The sequence below is a fragment of the Danaus plexippus genome (assembly GCF_018135715.1).
Source record: "Danaus plexippus chromosome 22 unlocalized genomic scaffold, MEX_DaPlex mxdp_33, whole genome shotgun sequence".
Lineage (NCBI taxonomy): Eukaryota > Metazoa > Arthropoda > Insecta > Lepidoptera > Nymphalidae > Danaus > Danaus plexippus.
Window position 1 is genome coordinate 699,119 of NW_026869856.1, and position 23,721 is coordinate 722,839.

General features: G+C 29.2%; 1 protein-coding gene across 7 annotated transcripts in view; it reads left to right on the forward strand.

Annotated features, from left to right (window-relative positions):
• LOC116773705 (protein madd-4) overlaps positions 1 to 23,721 on the forward strand; it is a 197,792-nt gene that overhangs the window by 68,237 nt on the left and 105,834 nt on the right. The window lies entirely within an intron of this gene.

The following is a 23,721-nucleotide window of genomic DNA, read 5'->3' on the forward strand; positions in this document are numbered from 1 at the left end:
TATTCTAACGTCCTTTAGAATTTGGCTATAATTCATAGTTCACTGTCGAGAGCCAACGTGAATCGGTTGATCCTTCCAAATAATATCAATCCATACACACTGTCACAATTCTCACCTACAACAATTATTTAATTTATTTTTTTATATATATTATACTTCAATATTCTTTTTGTATTTATGAAGATCATAACAATATAGAAATAAAGTTTACTTCTTAGTCATACAAAATATATTTATATAAATTTATTTGTTCACATTTTATAGATACTTATACTCATTGTGTTGCTGCCAGTGATATTCTCAATACACTTACATACAATACTTTCTAATTATCAGTTATTGCGTTAATCCGGGAAGGAGTTTGCTTCTGAATTTGAGATGCATTTAATATGGTTAGTGTCTTGCACTGATAATGCCAGCATCCGCTACTACAAACTGTGGTTCATATCACAAACATATAACTTTGGAAACTGCTAAGAACAAATACTTTGTTGCGTCCGATATCCATTATATAAATTGACATTAATGATCAATACAATATCAGTAATAACATCATATAAACGATAAATTAATACTTAGATTAATTTTAAAAGATAAATATAAGTAAATATTACGAAAAATATACAATATGTCATTAGGTTTTGCTTTCATTCGAATTGAGAAAAATAAAATTTAAATATTATATAATTAAATATGTTATAAACCTGAAGAATATATGTAAAACTAATATAAAATACAATAAAATGTAAATTCCAAATATCTCAAACGCTGAGGCATGTTAAGAGCAGTTGTTTAAACAATTGTCTTGCAGTGAATCGGTCTCTATCTGCGTGTGGGCTACAATCACAAAAATGTGAATGTTTATGTTCATTGAGTTTTTTTTTTATAGTTTTTCAGCTTGTCGTGTGGAGAATTACTAATAGTTATATGGCAAATGTTCTTTAAAGAAAAATTTCATTTGGAACATCCGCACTTATCGACAGCGTAGTATATATAGTATTATGTATGTATATATGTAATATTATAGTATATACATAATATTATGTATGTATATTATGTAAATATATATAATATTATGTATGCTGTTCAAATTACTATGAAGCTTCTCAACGTTATTTAAGGCGTTCGTTCATTTACAATTCTAAGTATTGTTTTCATGAATTAATAAAGTTGCATACAATTCTCCCTAAACCGCAGATATTTCGCTACCAGGACTTCAACCAGGATATTTTTGAAGTAGTTTGTCTTAGTATTTTGCAATAATTCTAAGTTATTTCATTTTAATATCTCGTTATTAATCTCCTTGTTCTGATAGTGGTTTCTAATAACTTACTTAAGTAAATAACTCTAATGTACTTGCCTTTTTTCAATCTTATTATAGCTGACCTATTTTTTTAATGCGGCGGTGACATTATTTATGAATGTTTTTTTTTTTATGTAAGCTATTGTGAACCCAATACAGGAAACTTAAAGTATATTTTCTAATACACAGATAGAGGCAGGACAAAGGGTTTTTTGATTAATCACATTTACTCAAATAATGCCTTTGACAAAATAACTACAAAGGTTAGCTCAAACCTTACGTTTTTCTTAGTTATTTTTTTTTATATAACACTTGTAAAATAATGATATCTGAGACATTCGCGAGTATTCATTTAAATAGTACGAATATTTTCTGTTGCACTACGCGTTTTATTATCATCTCGTCTGTCCATGGCCACGGTTGCTGTAAAATAACCGTGACGTCGGGAGTATGTAGTTTAAAATAATAAAAACGGCGTAATATGTCAGAAAATATACGTTTTATTTACTTGTAAAAATAATCAAGTCATCACGAATAATATCATTACTTTCTCTCTGGTTACATAAGTTTAGTATGGAAATATGTTTGGTTTCATTAATGTCATTGTGTCTGAACAAGAAATCACTTGCATTACAATCGGACTGATAGAGAATGCACAAAAAAATTACAAGACAGAAGTTTTTAAACTATTTGAATGTAAAAAAAATTGGATACATAAATGAAACCTGTTTTCATATCTCTTCGACATCTGGAGTTTATTTGAAGTATTTCTGTTACATCACATTATGTAAGCGTATATGTGGGGATGGCTATAAAACACGTGGTGCGTACAGTTCAAAGTAATCAGGAGTTTGGTTAAATCAAACAGTACTTAAATAAATTTTAACCTATTTTCTATGCAATGTTAAAGTTTTTACAAACAATTTTTAAATTTAAAAATTACAATTAGTATATTTATCGTGCTTTCAAATTCATTTATTAAAGTTAATTGAAGTATAATGTAACATAATATAAAAATAATATCGTATTTAACGTTGTTTATAATACATTTAAGCAAAAATAAAGTGAATCAAATATAATACATTTGTATTTCATTCAAAAATATAAATGACTTTATTCGATAAAAAAATATTAGTTTACAAATTTTATGTTTTACCATTGCTTCCGAAATTTAATAAAAAAAATTGTCGGATACATTTTTTTGTCGGAATTAATTGTTTTTATTTCTTCGTGAATATAAAGTCAATACCCGACCCATCAAACCGGACATTAAATTGTGTCTTAAAAATATACGTGATATAAATCATATTATATGCATATAAATATAAATGCAAAGTTATAAAAACAGTTTCAGTGCAATTAAAAATTCTTTATTCCTTCCTTGTGAATCCCTCCCTCCTTTTCCTTTAATTCCCGATGTAAGAAAGTTCATCGCTTGTGTGAAGTGATGAGTTTACGAGGTGGGTGTAGCCTGTGATGTTATCTGTACACGCGACTAGCTTATGCTCAGTACCTGTGATGTCTGGAGCTATGTCTGAATATATCAATTCTAATACCTACTGTATATAACTAAGTTACATATATAAACGTATCTACTTACAGCAGAGTTTAATTTTTTTAACTATCAGTGATTTTCGTATATTTTTCTGTAAATTCCAGCACAATTAATTTTAGAACTAATTTTCTTTACTCTTCAAACACTTTAGTACATAAATTCTGAATAAATGATAATTATAATTTATAATATATTTAAATTCTATATAATATAAAAACATAGCAGGTACATTTAGTTTACTCTTAAATAATAAAGATTTGTAATCCAAAGTAAATTTTTAAAGCACCTTAATAAAATTAAGGAAAAACACTCTTCAGTTATTTTAATATAATATATATAAAGTATATAGTATACAAAACAATATAAATAATGTTTAGTATGTGTGAGCTTTAATCGTTCCGTAATCACAAACTTTGTATTATCAGAATGAAAATCGAATCTCAGCGATAAAGGTGGGCGTATTTGGAATATATTTGTTAGAAGCCTTTATCAAAGCAGGCGTGAGTTCAGATCCGATCTTGATTATAGTATGGAAGCTGTAAATTAATTTTATTGTTGGTTCTTAACAAATGTGTAGATTCTTTGACGGCATCGAAGATATTCTTATAAAAACGACGTGCTTGATAAGATAACAGTTTTTGTAAAATTTACGGGAGATATTCCTATTACTGTATAATGTCTTGAAATGTTTTGAGACAAAACATTTTTTTATTTTTGGTTTAGAAACATTCGTTTTTTATTGTATTCACGGGAGTTTAAAATTTTCGATGATTTTTGTGTTTTTTTTTTTTTGAGGGTCATCAAAAGATCCTATGCATATATATATGTGTCTGTTAACTGTCGCTTTTGAAAGTTGACAAATAAAAGGAAAATTATTGCATTCGCATAGAAGAGAAACGCCATAATTTGTTGAGCTATTGCTTTGGAAATAATCCAGCTTTAACAGAATTTTCAATTCAATCGGTGTCAACTTATTGTAGAGCGTAACTGTCACAATAGACCGTACCTAATATTATCCTCTTACAAGATAAAGTAACGGTTACTCGAACGCGATATTCCAGAAGAAACGGGTCCAAATCCTGTTGACCTGCAGTCCATATTTTTATTTGAACTGTAATTTAAGAATTGAGAGTGCTGGACTCCTTAACTCCTAGCCCCTTTTAGTGTAAAGCTATGAATACTTTTCTTAATACACTAGTCTCCTTATCTGAGTTACACCTGGAACAATACTTTCAGATACTGTAACCTTGAGTGACAATAGCCACATATTGTGAGGTGCTCTACTTCCAGCTTCTACGTGTACACATTCACAAAACTGACTATAGTACTAAAAATCTAATTGCTATTGTCAAATGTAACGTCCCAAAACCTTTAATAACAAACGTTAACAGTTCGATCTTTTAAAAATCCATTAAATCCGGAACATTTGTTCATTCATTCACTAAGTGACCGGGTTCATTCGAATATCGTTTATCGCCCATTACGAACATCGAACGATTCTAGGTGCGAACTGTTATAACGCTAATATCATTCAATCTTGTTAGCGACTGGATTGGCCCAAGATGACAGGAGGCAGCGTGTTTTATATCAATTAAAAAAAATATGAACTGCATACGGATAAGAAATTAAAATCACACAGAGAAATAGGGATAAGATATTTATTGATGAATCAAATCGCGAGTATGTACACGACCAACAATGGTGGCATAATAATGAGATCTAAGATTTTCGCGAGTATTCATTTAAATGAAACTAGTATTATTCGGCAGACGAAGTGTGCCCGTGATCACGGTTGCTGCAAAGTAACCGAAACGTCGGGATTATGTAGTTTTTAAATAAAAAAATCCGCGTAGTAACTCCGAATAATACTAGTTTCATTTAAATGTTGGCATAATTTTTTATAAAGAATAATTTACACTTTATTAAGATTTATTCTTGTGTGAAATAATAAATTTTGTATTGTTTCTTATTGTTTTCAGCTGTTTTTTACTTGTTTGGTTCTATCATGCCGACTAATAACTATTTAGTTATTATTTTTTCGCTATTTCACAAACTCTATGATGAATTAATTAAAAATGTAGACTAATAAATAATGTATTAAGACCATCTTTTGATATATTTTAGTAAAAAAATATTCTATGTATCCAAAAGTACCTGAACCACTCTATTCTAAGACCTCCACTATATTTGATTTGTCAAATTTGTCAAGTCTTTGTCCGACGGTACGTTGGAATTAAAACCATTAGCTGTTATGAAGATTGAGGTTTCTAACCGACCTGTCGTACAGAGCTTCTGTACAATGCACACTGCATGGCGTCAAAATTGTATCATTTAAATTTTCTCATAAAAACATTTTATATTATACAAAATAAGTACAATTTCGCCACATTGTAGTTCGTGCAACACTTATCTACTTGACTTGAAAAGCGACGTTCCCAGTTTATAGAATTTATTATTGAAGTGAAATTAAAATTGTATTTAAATTGTTTTCTCAAGCGCCATAGACTAATTAGTGATTCGTTGTAACTAAATTAAAACCTCCGTGTTCTTAGTATAGAATTGGATGAATTGCAGGGAACTTTTTTTATTAAAATTTATATACAACATAATTATATTGATAAAAAAAAGTAAGGATGGTTTTTCATTTTTGTTTTATATAATTTCAAAGTGTCTGACGAAATGTTTGTTGAGAGAGAAAAGTTATATTTCTCTTCTTAATATGTGTTTTTCATGACGATTCTTTTAATAATTTAAAGTTAAATTTTTATGGCAACAAAATCTGTACATAGAATTGACTCCAAAGAATAATGTTAACAGAAAGTTATAGGAGCGTCTTAATAAATAATTTCGTACAGATATTTTCGGTTATTTACTATTAAAGTTACAAATGATGAAAGATGGCCTCCCGATTATCGCTATAAATGCTAACTACTAAGCTTAAATATGAGTGTAGTTTATTCCAACGCTCGGGACACTAAACACACTATAAATTATATTAAAACGGAGCGTGCTCCAAGTTATAAGATGATCAATTTTTTTTTTAATGTTAATCATCTAATAGTTTTCAATATTTAATAAGTCTAATCTATGTCATTGGAAACCTTATTTTTAATACAAATTGAAATTCATTTAAAATATTTATATATTATTTCAAGTAACATGAAGAACAAATTAATAGATTAGGTTCCACTGATAGTTTATTTATCTATGATTCAATAATTCTGTGTATAAAATAATTTGATGAGGTTTTAATAATACAACCTCATCAAATATGTTTTTATGTACTGTGTAAATGATACAAACGACGCGCAATTTGAAAACATCATTTGATATCTGAATCATGGAACGGTATTGAAACAAGTTACAATAAAAAAAAAAACTTATTTTATGCGCTGAAAATGAAATAAAACGTGTTGCTATCAAATCTCAAGTTCATTTTTTACGAGTCTACACTTTACTGAGATTCATAGCATCACTTTCTCCGAGGAATATCGTTATGATTTATATAAGAGCACATCTTTTATTTCTATTTCAATGATGCTGCAATTCATTCGATGTTCTTTGTAGTGAGCACTTTGTGAGTGATTTGCAACTTTTCGACACGGCACGGTTTATGAGTGTCATTTTTTTAGCATATGTTTATGTTATAGAATTTTCTTGCTGGGTTTGTTGCGTGTAAATGTCGATTACGTTTTTTTTTAAATAATGTACTCCGTGTTTCTGGGTGAAAAATTTATATTAATATAAGATAATGTCAGTGAAATGCAACTATCTTCAAAATTTTATCATAATATTTTATTCCTTTAAACCAACAGCTTGCACAGTAAGAGCCCATTTTGCTTTGTTCGACCGATATAATCCCGACCTGTGTATTCCAGAAATGTTTTTTAAGTAAAGAAAACACTGAACAAAACCTAGTACGAGTTGAGTTTACTTGTAATGTTTGTTTTCTCAGTATGAAACAAGCCGTTGGAAATAGTTCCATGTCCCTATTGTAAAAGAAATCTGCATTTGGACGTCGGGATGTCAGCGTTCAGCTTTAGTGATTTTCATCCTATGGGACGTTGATAACACTGTATATATATACCGAAACAAAAAGAAATAAACAATATATATATAGTTATAAATAAAACTATGTTATTCAGACTTTCTAAGCATTTTTATTATACAGGTTGACATAAAATTTACGTCTGTTGTGTGTAGTTATACGGTATTCTATATAAATATATATATAAAAAAATTAAAGGGTACCTTTATTATCAAGTTTTTTAGTATGAAAAAAACTGCTTCGCTCGCTACTTACTCCACAAGCGAAGGAGCTTAGTTACTCTATAAATTATAATAAGGCAACGCTGTTGATTGTTGTTATTACTGGCGTTTTATAATTAGGAAAAAAAAAAGAATTTGTTAGAAAGGAGGTTGTTTACAAAAAAGCCTTACAGCTTTTATAAAATTATGACTTGTTTCTTTTTTACCTTATTTTAAATTAATCAGAGCTTATATCGGAAATAATTATGATATTATGATAAATTATGATCGAAGCGTAGGAATTTTTTATTGGGATACACTAAATTTATTATACCTTGATCTGCATTAAAGTAAGCTCTAATAATAGGGATATGAATTCAATCTTACGTAGCAATAACTTTCGAGAGCTGTTCCGAAGTATGAACACTACGTACACATTATATAACAGCCGAAATTTCCAGTCAATTGGCTTATTGGTTTTGTTAAAACAACTCGATGATCGAACGCAGTGGATTATGAATTAAATACTTTGTAATTTTACGTAAAATCCTTGTTGAGAATCTCTTTGAAATAATAGTTTAATAAATTAGCTTGGAAATTATAAGTGTATATATTTAATTATTTTGATATTGTCATAACAATGAAGGTCACTACAAAAGCCTTACATAAATCTCAATTATATATATATTATATATATATTAAATTTCTTGCTACAAATCTTGGTTTAACCTTTTAAATGTCAGAACTATTTTAGTCTTAACCATTAGGATTATCCACTAATACATATATTACTACTTTATGTTCAGATTGTCTGTGAAGAGTGTATTAAAGTTCTATAAATCCAGATTCTACTTAATCTGGTTTCAGTACAGAAAGATTAAGACACGATCTACGGAATGTCACGCAATCTGATTATAAATAGATTTAATGCCAATACAAATAGTATTACCGCTATTTTCATTGAATTAGTCTCTGCTAGTCCGAGAACGTTTATTATAGGTAAGTTTACGTTCTTACGATTCTTATCTTTGGTGGGAATATTTGACATATTTAGATATGGAATCATAAAATAGTGTGATTTGAGGTAATTATAATAATAAAATAAATATCATTTTGATATAAAACTAGATTATATTTATCGCTTGGACATTTTTACGTAACAATACTATTACTCTTCTAGTAATAGTTACTGACGGATCTTGGTTTGTATCAAATGTACAGAAAATCTTACTGATTCTCCTTTTCGGTTACGTCTCATGGAAATCGAAGTGTCATTTGTAAAACAAATATTATTATATTGATACAAATAATATGATCCGACCAAGATTTATTTAGAATAACAACAGTTTAACCCAAATACACATAATATATGGGTTGTTTGTTTGAAAAACTTGTATCGGTAAATATGTACAGTCATGTAAAGTGCTGTCGTAAGTTGTCGGACTATTTCAAATTCAAATATATGTATATTTAAGAAGGGTCGACGGCCATCTTGGATTAATGGATAACGTATTAACTCAAAGAAAAAAAGGTATTGGAAAGAGCTTTCACGAAATCTTCAGGCTTACATAAATAAATAAGAAAACATCCAGCCGATACAAATCTCGTATAATCTGAGTACAGGACAGTTTATGAGGATCGCGCCATCCCTTTATATCCTTGCCCTGATTGCCTCTGCCACGGTACAGACGACAAATAAACTGCCCATATATATTTCTGTATTTATTATCCCGTCGTTTCCAATTAAATAATACAATCGTAGCGAATTATTTTTTTTGTATTATGCTTTTTCCATGTTTTTGTCATGGGAACCATCTACCTTGGAACATCTTGAATTGTATACATTTTTCTATACATATTATACAGGAATTATTAGGCTTCTATAAAAATATGTGACCGTATTGTATGTGGTATCTATTATCTATTGTATGGTCAAGTAAAAGTATCCTATTGATTATATAAATTGTGCCACGATTGCAAACAAAAAATATCATATATATTATATTATACAGAGACACGTGTTAAAAATAGTATTTTTCTAATCACACACACATTAATCATTTTGTGAATATTTTTTTTAACTAATACATTATCGTATTATTCAGTTTTTCGGTTTCTATAATATTTTTTGTCCGTCCGTACATAATGCAATCTTGAAGAAAACTCGCTAGTATATTTGCCAATAATCTTTGTGAGAATCGTAATAACTTGTACCTCGTTTTATAACACCGGCTTGGTTTTTAAAGTGCAATCATGGGACGCTTTTACATTTTAATAGTCCCTCAATAATCTATGATTTGGTGCCCGATATTATTGTAAATTGTTCCTGTCCTGTTACCTATACGTTTTTCCTATATATTTGAGGGTTACCTTTAAGGCGTTTAACGGGTGTTTATAATAGACTGGTTAACCCATTATACGGTTGAAAACACCGCAAAAGGATAATGTATCCCCATGTTAAAGCTTTACATGCGGTATCATTAGTATTTGTTTTCATCGCTAACCTAAACACCAACAGTTAAGACGTTTACAATACATAAATCATTTGATTTATATAGTAATAAAAAATATTTGTAATTATTATAACATAATTATTTTTATTTTTATAACTCGGTTTATACTAAAGCATAACAATTTTAAATTCAATTATAATGAATATAATTTTTTAATGTATATTTTAAAGATTTTCTGTGGATTGACGGACATAAGTGTCGGGATTGGAAGAATGGATAAAAAAATAGAATGAGGGCATTAAGTTGAAGGTGGACAAACTTATGAAGGATTTGAACATATTTATATGTACATACATATATCGTTACGTATGTACATATCGTTATCTTAGTTATCATTTCTTGTCTAGTACTTCATTTACAAGTCAGTATTTCTCAAACTTGCGTTGTTCACTAACTTGCTTCTGTAGATAAAGCAACACTACAAACTTTGAAAACGTTTCTTGCCCAATCCAGCAAGGCTAACGATGACTGTAGACAACCTTCGTTTTATTAACTCTGGCCACAAAAACAGGGTACTAAAGAGTTTAGTTTTGATGTCATCCTGTGAGTCTGTGTTTGTCTCTGTCATCGTAGCTCACAATCGTATGGACCGATTTTGATGAAGTTTTTTCATTTGATAGGTAGTTTCTAGCTATGTTTTGTAAATATAAGTCCACCAATTTATCACGTCATTTCCATAAAAGTGTTTTGGTTTTTGGCGTTGCAATACAAGAACAAGTGCTTCGAACGTGTGAGTATAGTCATTAAATGACAATAAATACGTTTTATAAATGAAATAAATTTAACTTTAATATAAAACCTTATTGTTGCTTTATGAAAGTTATTACAATTATATTTGTCTAAGTTTTATATTATATCATCAGTTTCCAGCCTGAATATTTTTTCCACAATTTTCTCAATTCCAACTGATATTCCATTAAGATTTAATTTCATTTTCACCAAATTACCGAAATAATGATAATTGAAATCTGAATTAGTGATGTTTTTGAACATTAATTATTCAAAAGCCCTTATTATTGAGCCAGTGTTATTATTCTAGTATCTGTATCTCGGACTTGAATGTTTGAATTGAAAAAGCTCTAGTAACAAGAGCTGGAAATGTTTACTGAGCTTTTAGTAGTTCAGTGTATACATTCTTAACCGTAGCCTATGGAATAAAATTTTGAGTTATGATGAAAAAAACTGTGATTTATATTACTACGTGTGCTTTTTAAATTTCTATATATTAATATTACGTATTTCTCTGACACATGATTAATTTAGAAGCAAATATAAATTAAAAGAAACCTGCAAGGTAATTGTAATAATGTAATAATGATTACATTCTTAATTATACTCATTTTCGTTAACAAAATTTATTCTTCATTCTGTATCAGGCATTTTTTGGTTTTAACATTGACCTCAGTATAAACTTGGAGTCGGAAACAATCAATGGAAATAGAAAATTAAAGTATTCTTAAACCTTACAATTCGTAATATTTGATATGACAAGTACTGAATCCAGTTTGAAGAGAGAGATCTGATGTTTGACCTTCGCACGATTTTGAATGACGCACAGTTAAATTCACATATTCACACAGACACACACACACACACAAACTTACGTCATATGAATTGTATCATAATCAATGTGAGGGTAATCACAAGATATTATCATTTGTTTTTGAACCATTAAATGGTTGAACCAGTTCATAAAATATCTCATCGTTAAAGTTCAATGAATGTACGTATTAACCAATAAAGACAAACCGAAAACATTATAAATGTTTAATTCCCTTAAAAGCCTTATATAAAGTACCATGTAACGCTTTACGATGCCATGAATTACTACCACGATCCCACGGTATATCTTAAGTGTCCCAAAGTTATTGTTATGATTGTGCCATGAAATTATAGGACAGGCCGTTAGTAGGGAAAGAGGAAAATGAATCGTATAGAAGCGTCATCTATATATAATATATCAGATGGTTCGTCATTTATCATATAAATACCTCTGACCTTTCTTAGGTTCTATTACTTTATATTTCATGTAATAAATACAATGTATAATTATATTTCTCATGTAAATAATGAGTTTTGAATATCTTTTATATTAGGGCATATGGATAACGGTTTTTTTATAGCTATTAGAGACGAAACCTCTCGTGATTCCGTGGATTAACCGTGCGGGTGCTGGGTTCATCACGTTACAGGGAGAGGAGCTCCGACAGTGCCTGGGACTTGCGACCCAGGTGAAGGTTTAAAGGATGCTAAACTAACCAAATTTGAAACGAACCTGCTAGGGCTGCCTTCGATGCACGTTCCAAGAATGAACTGATGTTACTTCTGGACAGGCTCAAATTTTTTATTAGGTTATAGAGAGATTTGGCTGTTATACCTCTCGCTCCTATATCTATCGCGTACAAATTTATAACGAACCTATTCTTAGTGAGTTTATTTCTTTTAATCGAACTAACGAAAGGGGTGTAGAACATTTGCATATTTACTTTTTGTATATCCGCAGATATTTTTTGGTAATTAAATTATGAGACCCTTGAATAATCGGCACAATTTTGTCAAGTTTCAATATTTTATTTAAGGATTCAGAAAGAGTGTCAGAAGAAAATCTTTCAAACAACTTACCTAGTGTCTCTCATACAAAGTTATTTCATAGTTTACGATATCGAACCCTCTTCTTTTCTGTTTCAGCCGTGAAAGTGTATTTCTACAGTGTTAGAACCGTTAATGAAATTACTAGTAAGGTTCTATTTACGTTATCTCGACTTTAATGAACATATATTTTATAAATGAAATTCGAATTAGAGCAATTTTTAATTACAAAATAACGTACTTCATTGAGCTGAGTAAGCAATTATTGTTGGAAATCAATGTTTGTAGCGGCTATAGAAGAAATTAATTCTAGCGCGGTAATCGCTCGGCGCCTGTTCTTGACGCGCCATTCATTACTGTATAGAAAATTGTTAAAGGAAGGTCACCTCCGTCCTCGGCTTCACAGCGATTTTGGAAATGTTCTTAAATTGTAGCGATTTTTGATACAAATATCACTATAACTTAGATTTTAAGGAATCGTTCATACTAAATGTTTATTATTATAAATCAGTTTTACAATATTTATTTAAATTATCTATATATATTTGGGTAATAGCTTTTTGTTAGTTAAGAAACCTTTAGGATTTATCGTGGTTAGCTGGTTCATATATTTCACTGTGAAGGCTTGTTACGCGTGTGCCTGTTATCTTGAGATGCTGTATGTGTGGTCTTTGTATGATGTAAGTCGGCTATCCAAGGCTTTGGATTAAGAAGCGGACAACAGATTATTAAATCACTTTTCAGCTTGTGTTTGAATGTAACTTTACATGATCCTGTTTATTCACATTATTTAGAATTCCTTTCTTTAATAAGGTTGTGGTGTGTGTTCTGATTTACTAAATAATAATGAAATATTATTATTTGACCTTAAGTAATCGTGTTAGTAAGTTAATATTGTTCAAATCTTGTTTCAAATAAATGTCAGTTCAGTCAGGGGTCAACTAGGTTCTCAAGCGAGAGTTTAATTGTTTAACCCACAATTTAAATGCGACCCGAATATTTCTATTCCGGAGTTCAAAAATAAAGCATTAACATTATATGATATAGGAAAATGGATTTTATAAAAAGGTTTTAAGATTTAGTTTTCATTAAAATACACCTGGCATCTTGTTCTTCTAGAATAAATGGTTGGATTCAATGGAGTTGTATATTAGACCTTATTCTGGATGGCTTAAGGTCGACTCTTGGTTGTATTGAGTTATCGTTCGTTAGAGTTTTTCTCTCCCCCGAGGTGTTTCGGCTAATTTTCTTTTGTATTGATATTCTGAGTGCGATCATGAACGATTTACCAATAAAATATCTTCTGTATTTAGCAATTTTAATGGAGTTACAAATGTAGAAATTTTTTACAATTCTTAAAATTATGGTTTTCATGTTAGACATTGTATAAATATTGAATATATATAAATACTCCTTGTATATATATAAATACTGATTTTATATATATAAATACTCCTTTATACCTGTATAATTTAAATCTTAATTTAATCAACATGCTAAATAATTAAGTAAATATATCGCATATAAGATAAAGCTACAAATGTAGCCTATACCAATTATATATTTACTATATCCGGTTACAATAAAAGCCATCAAATGAAAAGTTTGACAAATGGCATACCATTTGTCACGAGTTGAAAGTGGTGCTTCAAATTTAAATAATGTTTTGTCGTTTCACTTAAGAGCGTCAACTGACAACTGCAGGCTCGTTAAGAAAGTCGTTTACAAGCAAAAAGGTTTTATAGGAATTTATAATTGAGTTAGCCATGATGTTAACTTATGCCTTATCTAAGGTTAACAATTCATATTTTATGCTCTCATATTATACACATTCAGTACCCGATTACGTTCTTGTTTTATTATAATAGTATTTAAATTTAATCTAAACGAGTAATTTAATTATATTATAATTGATTGGATGTATTTTAGTGTAATTTTTAATAATATTCATAATGAAATGATTTGATAACGTCATTGCTAAATTTAGCTTCGTACACATCTAGTAAATTTATCTTCAAGGCAAATGATTAATTTGTTCCCATTGTAGATTTTAACAATGTTCAAATAACAATAGATTGTAAACAATGTCTTAATTGAAAATGAACTTGCAACGCTCTGATTGGTGGGTAATCTGGTGAAAGTGACTCGTGACTGGTTAAATTTTAAACGGATCATCTTAAAGGATTAAACGGGTAGCGAAAACAAACGCACACGTGTAGTAGATATTTAATATGAAAAAAATAAAATAATTAATATCTAAAATATTGTAAATGTTACAATTATTTTTTTTTAAAGTAAATACTATATTTACTACAAAAACTATATATTTTGTAAATTTTATATGATTATTATTCACATAATACTTAACCAAATTTAGTAAAAGCAAAGAGGATTATTACCTTTATAAAATCGAATCCTTGATAACGGAAACATCGTGAAAGAACATTTTTCTCTCGTCTCCTACATGTGGTTCGATGCGTGTGATTTATTATTTACAAAGCTTTTTTGTGCTGTTTTCAAACAGAGAGTTTGGTTTAAATTAATGATACATATATTCTATTTACAATTTTTGCTATCCAATAAAAAAAATGTTCAGATAATAAACTTAACTAAACCAAAAATACCAGAGGAATGGAAAGAGCAAGTGGTATTTCACAAACAGGAATGTAATGCGACATGTGATAGATAGACAAAAATAAAAATAAGCAGTATTCCTTTTTTTATGAATATCCAACAAAACATAGTCATGTATACTCGAACCAAACCGAGCCGAGGAGAGCGGTTATAGTAAACTTAAATCACCACAAAACCCATTAATTCCCAGACATATAACAGATCTGTAACATATTTTCCCCAATATATTTTTTGTAATCCTAATAACCACTGTCATTCACAAACCTCGTCAGCATCTGCTGTAAGAAAATGCTAAAGGAATGCTTCCATAAATTTCAGCGAAACCCAAACGTCCGGATATCAATAAAGAGCAGATGCGGCAAACGTAGGTCGAATACTAATTACTGTGAACGGAATAAATGAATTAATTTCTATAATAAGATTGGGTAGCAATGTGCCCCAATTAACTGAATAGGGGTTTTCAATTTGAGCTGTTTTTTTATCCGTGGTCCTGTCCGTTTTGAGGTCTATTGATTTTGCTAATCGCTGGGGTATTTATGTGGCACTTTCAAATACTCAATTAAGTTATTTTACCTTTTGATTGAGTACGAAACACGGCCGGTGGCAATGGAATAATAAAATTTATTAATTTATTAATTAATTGTTATTGTTTCAATTGAATTGAATTGTATTTAATATACAAATATATATATCTACACAGAGACGTTGAGTTTAATCTTTAGATAAAATATTTTTATTTATCATAACGTAGTATATACTTCAGATAAATCAATCTTAATGAAACGACACGTCATAATACTTCGGAAATTATTAAAATGTACGGGAATTCTTTTAAATTCAAACGAATTTTTGTTTTCTGAAACCAGCTCAGACCGTACGAGATTCTTTTATTGTACGATTGACCGTCTTTTTGACTCTCAGCACTTTACAATGTCAGTTGACAATCCAATCTCGTTTCACAGGCCCCCAGGGTATTGAGCTTACACCGATTTTGTAATTCCTAGTGACTTGGCTCACTTGAACCCTGCCTTGCATTGAAAGTGATATTCGATAGAGATCTTTAGGGATGGTTATGTGTTATTAATTCTTAGCTTTCACAGAATCTGATTTCGTAGGATCCGGTGTGAAGATTACGGAATCGTTTAATATTCTATACGTGAATTATTATTAACCCTGTAATAATATAAAAAATTGTAGTTGTAATTAAAACAAAACACTTAATAATCGTTATAGTTTATAGAAGCTAGTAATTGAATTTTAATTGTAAGGTTGAACATATTACCGAGTTGTCCTATTTTACGTATGTCATTTTACTTTTTGAACTTAAGTATTCAATATAAAGAAATTATTGAGAATGAAGCAGATATGAGTAACGTATTATTATAGATATTTAGAGCGATTATTGAAAAAAAAATAAAACAGGAAAAACCGGTTTTATTGCGACCTTGTGGAGTGGGCCACCCCACTTTGTATATAGGTTAAATCATGAGTAAAGTTGCAAAAGACTGAAATTTTCTTTCGCTTCAAAACTTTTGATGTCACGTTTCTTTGGATGACTTTATGTTTTATGATTGTTTTTTTTTTATGAAATTAACGCCAGCCAGATATATTTTTATTATTTTAATTACCGAAATAAAACATTTTTGTTTTGATTTTATAATTTTCTAATTATTATTAACAACTAATTTAAGCATTTAAAATAATCTTAAATTTGTAAAATGTCGTAGAAACTTATTTAGAATTAAAAATTATTAATTTACAATTATTACCTAGAATTAACATATTTTATATTTCTTAAAAATCTGATGGAACAGAAGGTTGAATGTTCAAAAGAGGAAAATGTTAAGCAATTAAAAAACATAATTAAGCATAATTGCTCTGGATTGTTCTAATTTAAAGCGTTGAATATTTTTATTACACGCCTGTCTAGTTGTTTGACAAAGTACAATTGAATTTACGCAAAATTAATTTTATGTCGCAGCAAAATTAAAATGGAGTACAACACTATGTTGGCCGTGACGAGGGGACACAATAATGTTAATCAACGCAATATGTTGTCTCTTATTAAATAATTAAATATTGTGATAATCAAACAATAAATATGTTTTTTGGAATAGAATAACTCGATTTAATACTATTTAATACTGATTATTATACCATTTACTTCTATATCATTATTAGTCCATTGTCGTTTTAATTGTTTGCCGCGGTGTATCGAGGGATCAGTGGAATTTGTACTTACGGTGTCGTTTGAGGTCATGTGGCTCTTTATAGAAGGGACAGTTGGTTATTTCATTGTAGTTAAAATACCTTCCCTGCGTTTGTTGAATAAAAATTTTATAAATTAATTAGTTTAAAAATACCATTATACTTTAAATATATATATATAGTATCAATTTTCAAGAAAATATATAATGATACATTTACCTTTTATAAGAATGAAATAAAATCAAATATGACGTTGCAGAATGTGTTTATTTCTAGAGGAAAATTATGTATAATAAAGATAAAATTTATCTAAGTAATGATCCTATAAATGACAAAATGTAAAAAGCCACTAAGGATTTTTAGTCGTAAAATCTCTTAATGTTGTTGTACTAACCGTCCACAATAAAGTGAAAGTGGAACTAATTATATTATACTATTATTACTTTTATTCCAAGTATTACTTTTCTAATTTTGAAACAGGTAACTTTTATACATCTCTATATACGATACATATTATTTTTTTGAACTAATCTTCTTCAACCTTTTAGGTTTTGGTTGAACAGATGTAAGGCTAGGATTATTATTATTATGTTTTTACACTCAAGGATGACTTAATCTTAAATATTTTTCTGATTTGTCGGACGTTAGATATTGCAGGCTTGCTGGATCCTACTATTATAGAAATATTGTTTCAAATCTCTATTCATCTACTACGACTAGATATACGAATATTTTTATACATTTTTCTTTTTCCGATCTCATTTAGTCTCTTTTTAGAGTTATTTTAAAAAAAATCTATAATTAAGAAAACCATTTTTCTTTGTTTAATTTTTTTATGTTTTCATGAAATGGTCGTAAAGAATCGATAAGTGATATAGAACCCTGTAGCTAATAATTAAATTAATAAGTAAGGTTATGTAAGAATGTTTGATATAATCTAATAGACAGATTTTTGATTTTTTATTTTGATTTCGATTAAATATTTAATAACTTTTTCATTTTACGACAAAATTTGTAGCTCTTAAGCTGAAACTTTTGTGAATTTCAAGTGATAGGTTATATAGTTTCATCTTTTTGCTCGTTTCATAACACGTTTTTTTAAAACTGATATAATAACACGCTGTTACAAATTTCGATGGGATTTCCCGGGCTTGATGCCCTCTGGGACGCCATCTTGCTTTTAGCTTAAATTGTAAATTGTTCTGTAGACTGTTGGAGGTGGAAAAGGGAATATCTTTTTAAATTTTATATTGTTTTAATACCTTGAAATTAAGTATAAAATGTAAATGAATCAACAGTGTTATTGAATATGGCCACAGTTATTGGATATACCACAGTTTCCTCTTGCGTAAATGATTAAGAAAGTTGCAAATGACAAATACACTATCGCAGTAACAGCATATTCACTCTAGTCTCGAAGATACCTATATTATAATAAGAAGGAATCAGATTGTCCCAATTCGTTGAAATACACATTAGCAAGTAATAGTTTCTTACCTCGGTAATGCGAGGAAGGTCTACAGTAAAAGACCAGCGTGCATATGATAAAACAGAGGATGGAGGAATAAACTAGAGTAATTCCTATGCACTCTCAAAGGTGTATCTGTGTAGCTGAAGAGATTGATTTTAATTTAAAAATATTTTTTTGCTAATATTTCCATTAAGTTCAAAGCAGTGTGGTATGATATGGGAGCGCCTGCCCAAATGTGACAGCAGTATTTTAATACAAAAACGGGCCTGTCTTTGTATAGACACAGAAGCTGTCCCGGCTCTTGGTAATGAAGTAATATTGCAAGAACACAGAGATTTCTTGCAGCGACCTTGGTTTTGGACTAACTAGATTTAGTTCCAAAGTTAAGGTTCGAGAATACCTCAAAACCTAATAACCGAATAAAGCTTTGTTTATGACCTATAGACAATATATTTGTAAATAGATGAATTCAAAGAGAATTTATAAACTACTAAAACATATCCACAAAATTATCACAGATAAAATATCAATAGGCAATACAAAATGCTAAAACTACCAAAGCCTGAAGAAAATTTGTTTAGTTATAAAATGAAACGGAATTTTAAACCGAAAACATGCACCAAATGGGGGCGAAACGAGCATTTAATATATATGTACATTGTACAGCATAGCAAACAAAACAGCAGCATTTCCACAAACTGGTGTTTTTAAAATACATTTTTTTAAGCCATTACCAAACACTTATGTGTAAACGACTGCGAGTATTATAGAAGTGTGACCTGAAAACATGCGCTATACAAAGATCTGTGGTCATTAGCGGTTAGTGTGCATTCAGATGGCGTCTTGTGTATAGAGTTCGTTTTGTAGACAGGACTGTGGGTTAATAAATAGCTGGCCAACTTGTATTTATAAGGAATATATTGGAGTGAGTTAAATATTTGTATATATATTTAATATATTGTATATTAAAAAAGTTTCGGTATAGAATCACATTATAATTTAGATTAACGAATCAAGTTAAAGCCTTACAGGTTTATTTCAAAGCAACTGAGTCGCTATATTACTGAGATTGCAGATTTGAATACAATTCGTGTAGATAAAATGTTTATTCTGTATCTATTTGAATTTTAATTCGATTATTTATTTGCATACCTTGTAAATGTCAGAAATATTTTTTGACATAAATTTATTTATAATTTCCATTAACTTAACCTTAGCGTGTTTATTTAAATTTAATAGTTTCATACAAGACGACTCTATGTGATAAAAAATAGAAGAAATATGATTATTTCATTACAAAACCTTCATTCAAACAGATCGTTCTGTGGACGTTTTATTTATAAAATAGAAAAATGTTCACTACAAATGACCTAGTTTCTGCGTGGGAGGAGAGAATTATGTTTTGAGCTACGCGATTATTTTTCGGTTACACCAAGCATATAACAGAAAGAAATTGTTCTAATTTTTATATATTTTTTTCATATTTACTTTTATCATTCTAGAGACAAACAAATAATTTACATGTATAAGCCTTTAAAAATACATTTATTTACTAAATTTATCTCGTTTCGCTGCAATTAATATTCTGTATTAAAATAAATTAAGTCATAACCCTTTTCTCATCAGGAAGTTTACTTTTGGTCTCTCCGGGGATGTCTTTTGTCCTTGATCTGATCCCATCTTCTTGATAATTCATAAGGATTTAAGCGGTTACTTTAGATATCTATAGCAGACAACTGAAAATGTTGTCTTAATTATTTTATAATAGAATTCATATTTCAATAAATGATTTTTAACATTACTTTTTAAGCTTCTTTTAGTCAGCTCTATATTTGTCTTTATCTGTCACCCATTGAATGAGAGAGATAGACTTTTGTTTAAAAATACCTCATTAACATGTGTACTAGTCCCTTGCGTTATCAAGGTAGATTAAAAGTATAATTATAAAACTAAACAAACATGTTGGAACACGAAAGAATTTAAATTTCCATAAATCTAAAACTACTTACAACATTATTTATATCTTTGATTTATTATTTTTTGTGTTTTAATTACAGTGAAAAATCGTTATTATTCTTGTATGTTATGATTTGATTGTACTTAAATAAGTCTAATATGTGTGAGCACCTTATTTGAACTATTTCACAACTATGTTCCTTACATACATAGTTTTATAATTGACACAGCAACATTTTTTAAAACATATACAGTGTGCTTAATAAAAAATGATCCTTTGTAATGGGCTTTAATTTAATTAAATATAAAATAAATTTTGTAAAATTTTCGTTTTCGCCGCTGAATAATTGGAATTAATATAAATAGCGAAATTATTTATTAATTCATAAACTAATTAATAAATCAAATTGATAATGACAACGTCATTATGTTTTTCATTTACTTTGTTTTCCTAAAAAAAATTCATTCTCTTTTCTTTCTATTTGTAGAGAACTTCGGAAGTATAACTATATATTATACAGTATCTTCAAAAAGGTTAAAATTTTCGTATATTTTAATCAAGTCAAAGGTTAAAACAAAACTATTACTTCTAGCATGTGTTAAAAATCTAAATTGATTTATAAAACAGGTCACTTATAAAACATACATACCTTTTATTTTCATAATATATATTAAGAAAGGTATTGTAATAAATCACGATATGTCTTGTTCTAAAACACAAATAGATAAAAAAAACTGATGTGAGTTTATACGTAATTAATATATTATACTAAATTATTTGCGAAAGTATTGCATAAGTATAGGCTGTTAATTATACCATTCAAAATGATTGTTAGATATATATATATATATATATATGTATATTTTTATAAGTTCAATCAAAAAATGACTATATGCCTGAAGATTCAGTTACAACTTGTCCTCAAGATATTGTTTTTCATACTTACGTTAAATTAAATAAATATATATATATATATATATATTTATTTGACTTTATTTATGGGTATAGAGTGTACTATCCATGACCACAACTTACACCACAGATTTGAGTTATGAATCATAAAGCTATCGAATCAATGTCTAAGGAATGCCCATCCTTACTCTCAACATTATCAAAATGGTTCGATTTGTAATGTATGGTGTTATTTTATCTTTGGTGAAGTATTCCATGGATCTGACTCATCGATTATTGGGAGGTATATTAATATTTTTTTTGTTAATAATTTAGTATTAAGTCTTTTCAATATTTTTGTTCGATAGATATTGCGTAGAAAAAAATAAAGGACGTCGTGGAATAAAATTAATAATATTATTATATCTTTGTAACAAAAAAAAGTTTAAATGTATATTATTTATATATATATTTATTTGCTTTCACTCATCGATTGTGTTTTTTATAAATTATGTTACAATATTTTAAATCAATATTAAGAACACCTATACTTTATTTACCATCCATAAATTTCCATGAACCTTACTCGTTAAACAAACTTATCCCAAATCAGTCTAAGCACCCAATATAAATATTTACTACATCTGGACCATTCAAAATTTTGTTTCACAAAACTACTTCCCGTCTACCTATGTAATAATATATATCCTTTTTTAGTGTGTTTGAGTTAATATTTGAATATAATTCTTTTAGAAAATATCTATTGAAATATTCGTCATTTATCAAGATTCGAATCCACATTTCGAGAGGTGGTAGAGCCTAGCTATGGTCAAGTTACTCCAGATCGAACATTGGCTGGTTCGATCGGGGAAGTACCACAATCTCACAGAAGATCGGCCTGTAGTAGTCTTTTGTGAGAGCCGGTTAATCTTTCCCTGTTCCCACTCTGTCCTTTCTCCTTATTCCGACCCTTTCCTCCTACATCAACAATCAAGGTCGGCAGCGCATCCATAACATCTCTTATGTTGCAGATGTCCATGGGCAACGGCGCCTACTTAACGGCCATCAAGAAGGCCGTCTGCTCGTTTTCCACCATTCACACAAAAAAAATCTCCCAAATATCGAGTTACGCAATCACAATTAGAAAAACCGTTTAACTCAATACAATTTCCTTTGCTTTATTCACTTTCTTCCTTGTGTTTATGCCCTTTGTAATAAATATTAAGATAGAAGAGGATATAATCATTTATTGGTCTAAATAGAAGTTTAATCAAGGCGAAGGAACATTTAATAGTTATAAAGTTTTCACATATTAATTACTGCAGTATACCTAGTTTTCATTAGAAAGCCCGTTATTCCAACTACGTCAATCGATTCCTTTAATGCGAGACTTATTATAATATTGACATTTTCTTCTAGTTAATCATACGAAATGTTCGTGGTCTTTTGCGATAATTTTTCAGGGAAGGTAGAAGTTTTTGAGCTTTATCCTCTTCGTATCCAAACTTTTTAGGAACACATACAGTTAACGGTGTCCAATGACAGAGAGTGATTTAGGTGACCTCAAAATAAGGACTCCGTAACCTTAAATTTATCAAGTTTTTGTGATTTACATTTTATTAAGGCTTTCCATTTTCTATTGATTTAGCTATATTTATAAAACAAAAAGAAGATATCAATAAACTTAAATATACAAATATATAGGTGATATATTTTTAGGAATATTTTTTTTTTTGCTAAACAAAGCGTTAAAGGTTTTAATGGAGTCTGTAATAAATATTGTTTGATTGAATTGTTATCATCGCATGTGCAAGCAAATGTATCTGTTGCGAAACAAAAATTCAATTTCATTTTAAAGTTTACATCAAACCATTTTTTAAATTATGTTTCTTTTATATTTAAGACCAAATATTAAGTATATTTAAACATAAAAAGTGTTCGGAAAACACTTATCAAATGAACCGACTGTAAATCTTTGTGGAATTTGTCTATCTCAAGATTTAATTGTTAAAGTATAAAACATCGCCCGTCCTTTTAATCCCTTGCGATAGTGTTTCTGATAACACCTTTTATACAAATATTTGGTTTAACCCTAATTTACCTTAGGCAAGGGATTAAACCGGCTATGGGGTAGAGCTTGTCATATCAAAATTTGGTATGTGATCTGTATAATGTTTTTAAAAACAAACTCGGGGGGTCTCTGTTTACCATCTAGGTGGCTGGATGGATGAATGGATAAAGTAAAAATATGAAGAGGAAGAAGGGATTAATGTGATGAATAAGGAAATTAAGCGTGAAAACATCGTCTACTATAACTTTCAAACTGCTAAGACATTATATTTACTGAATCAT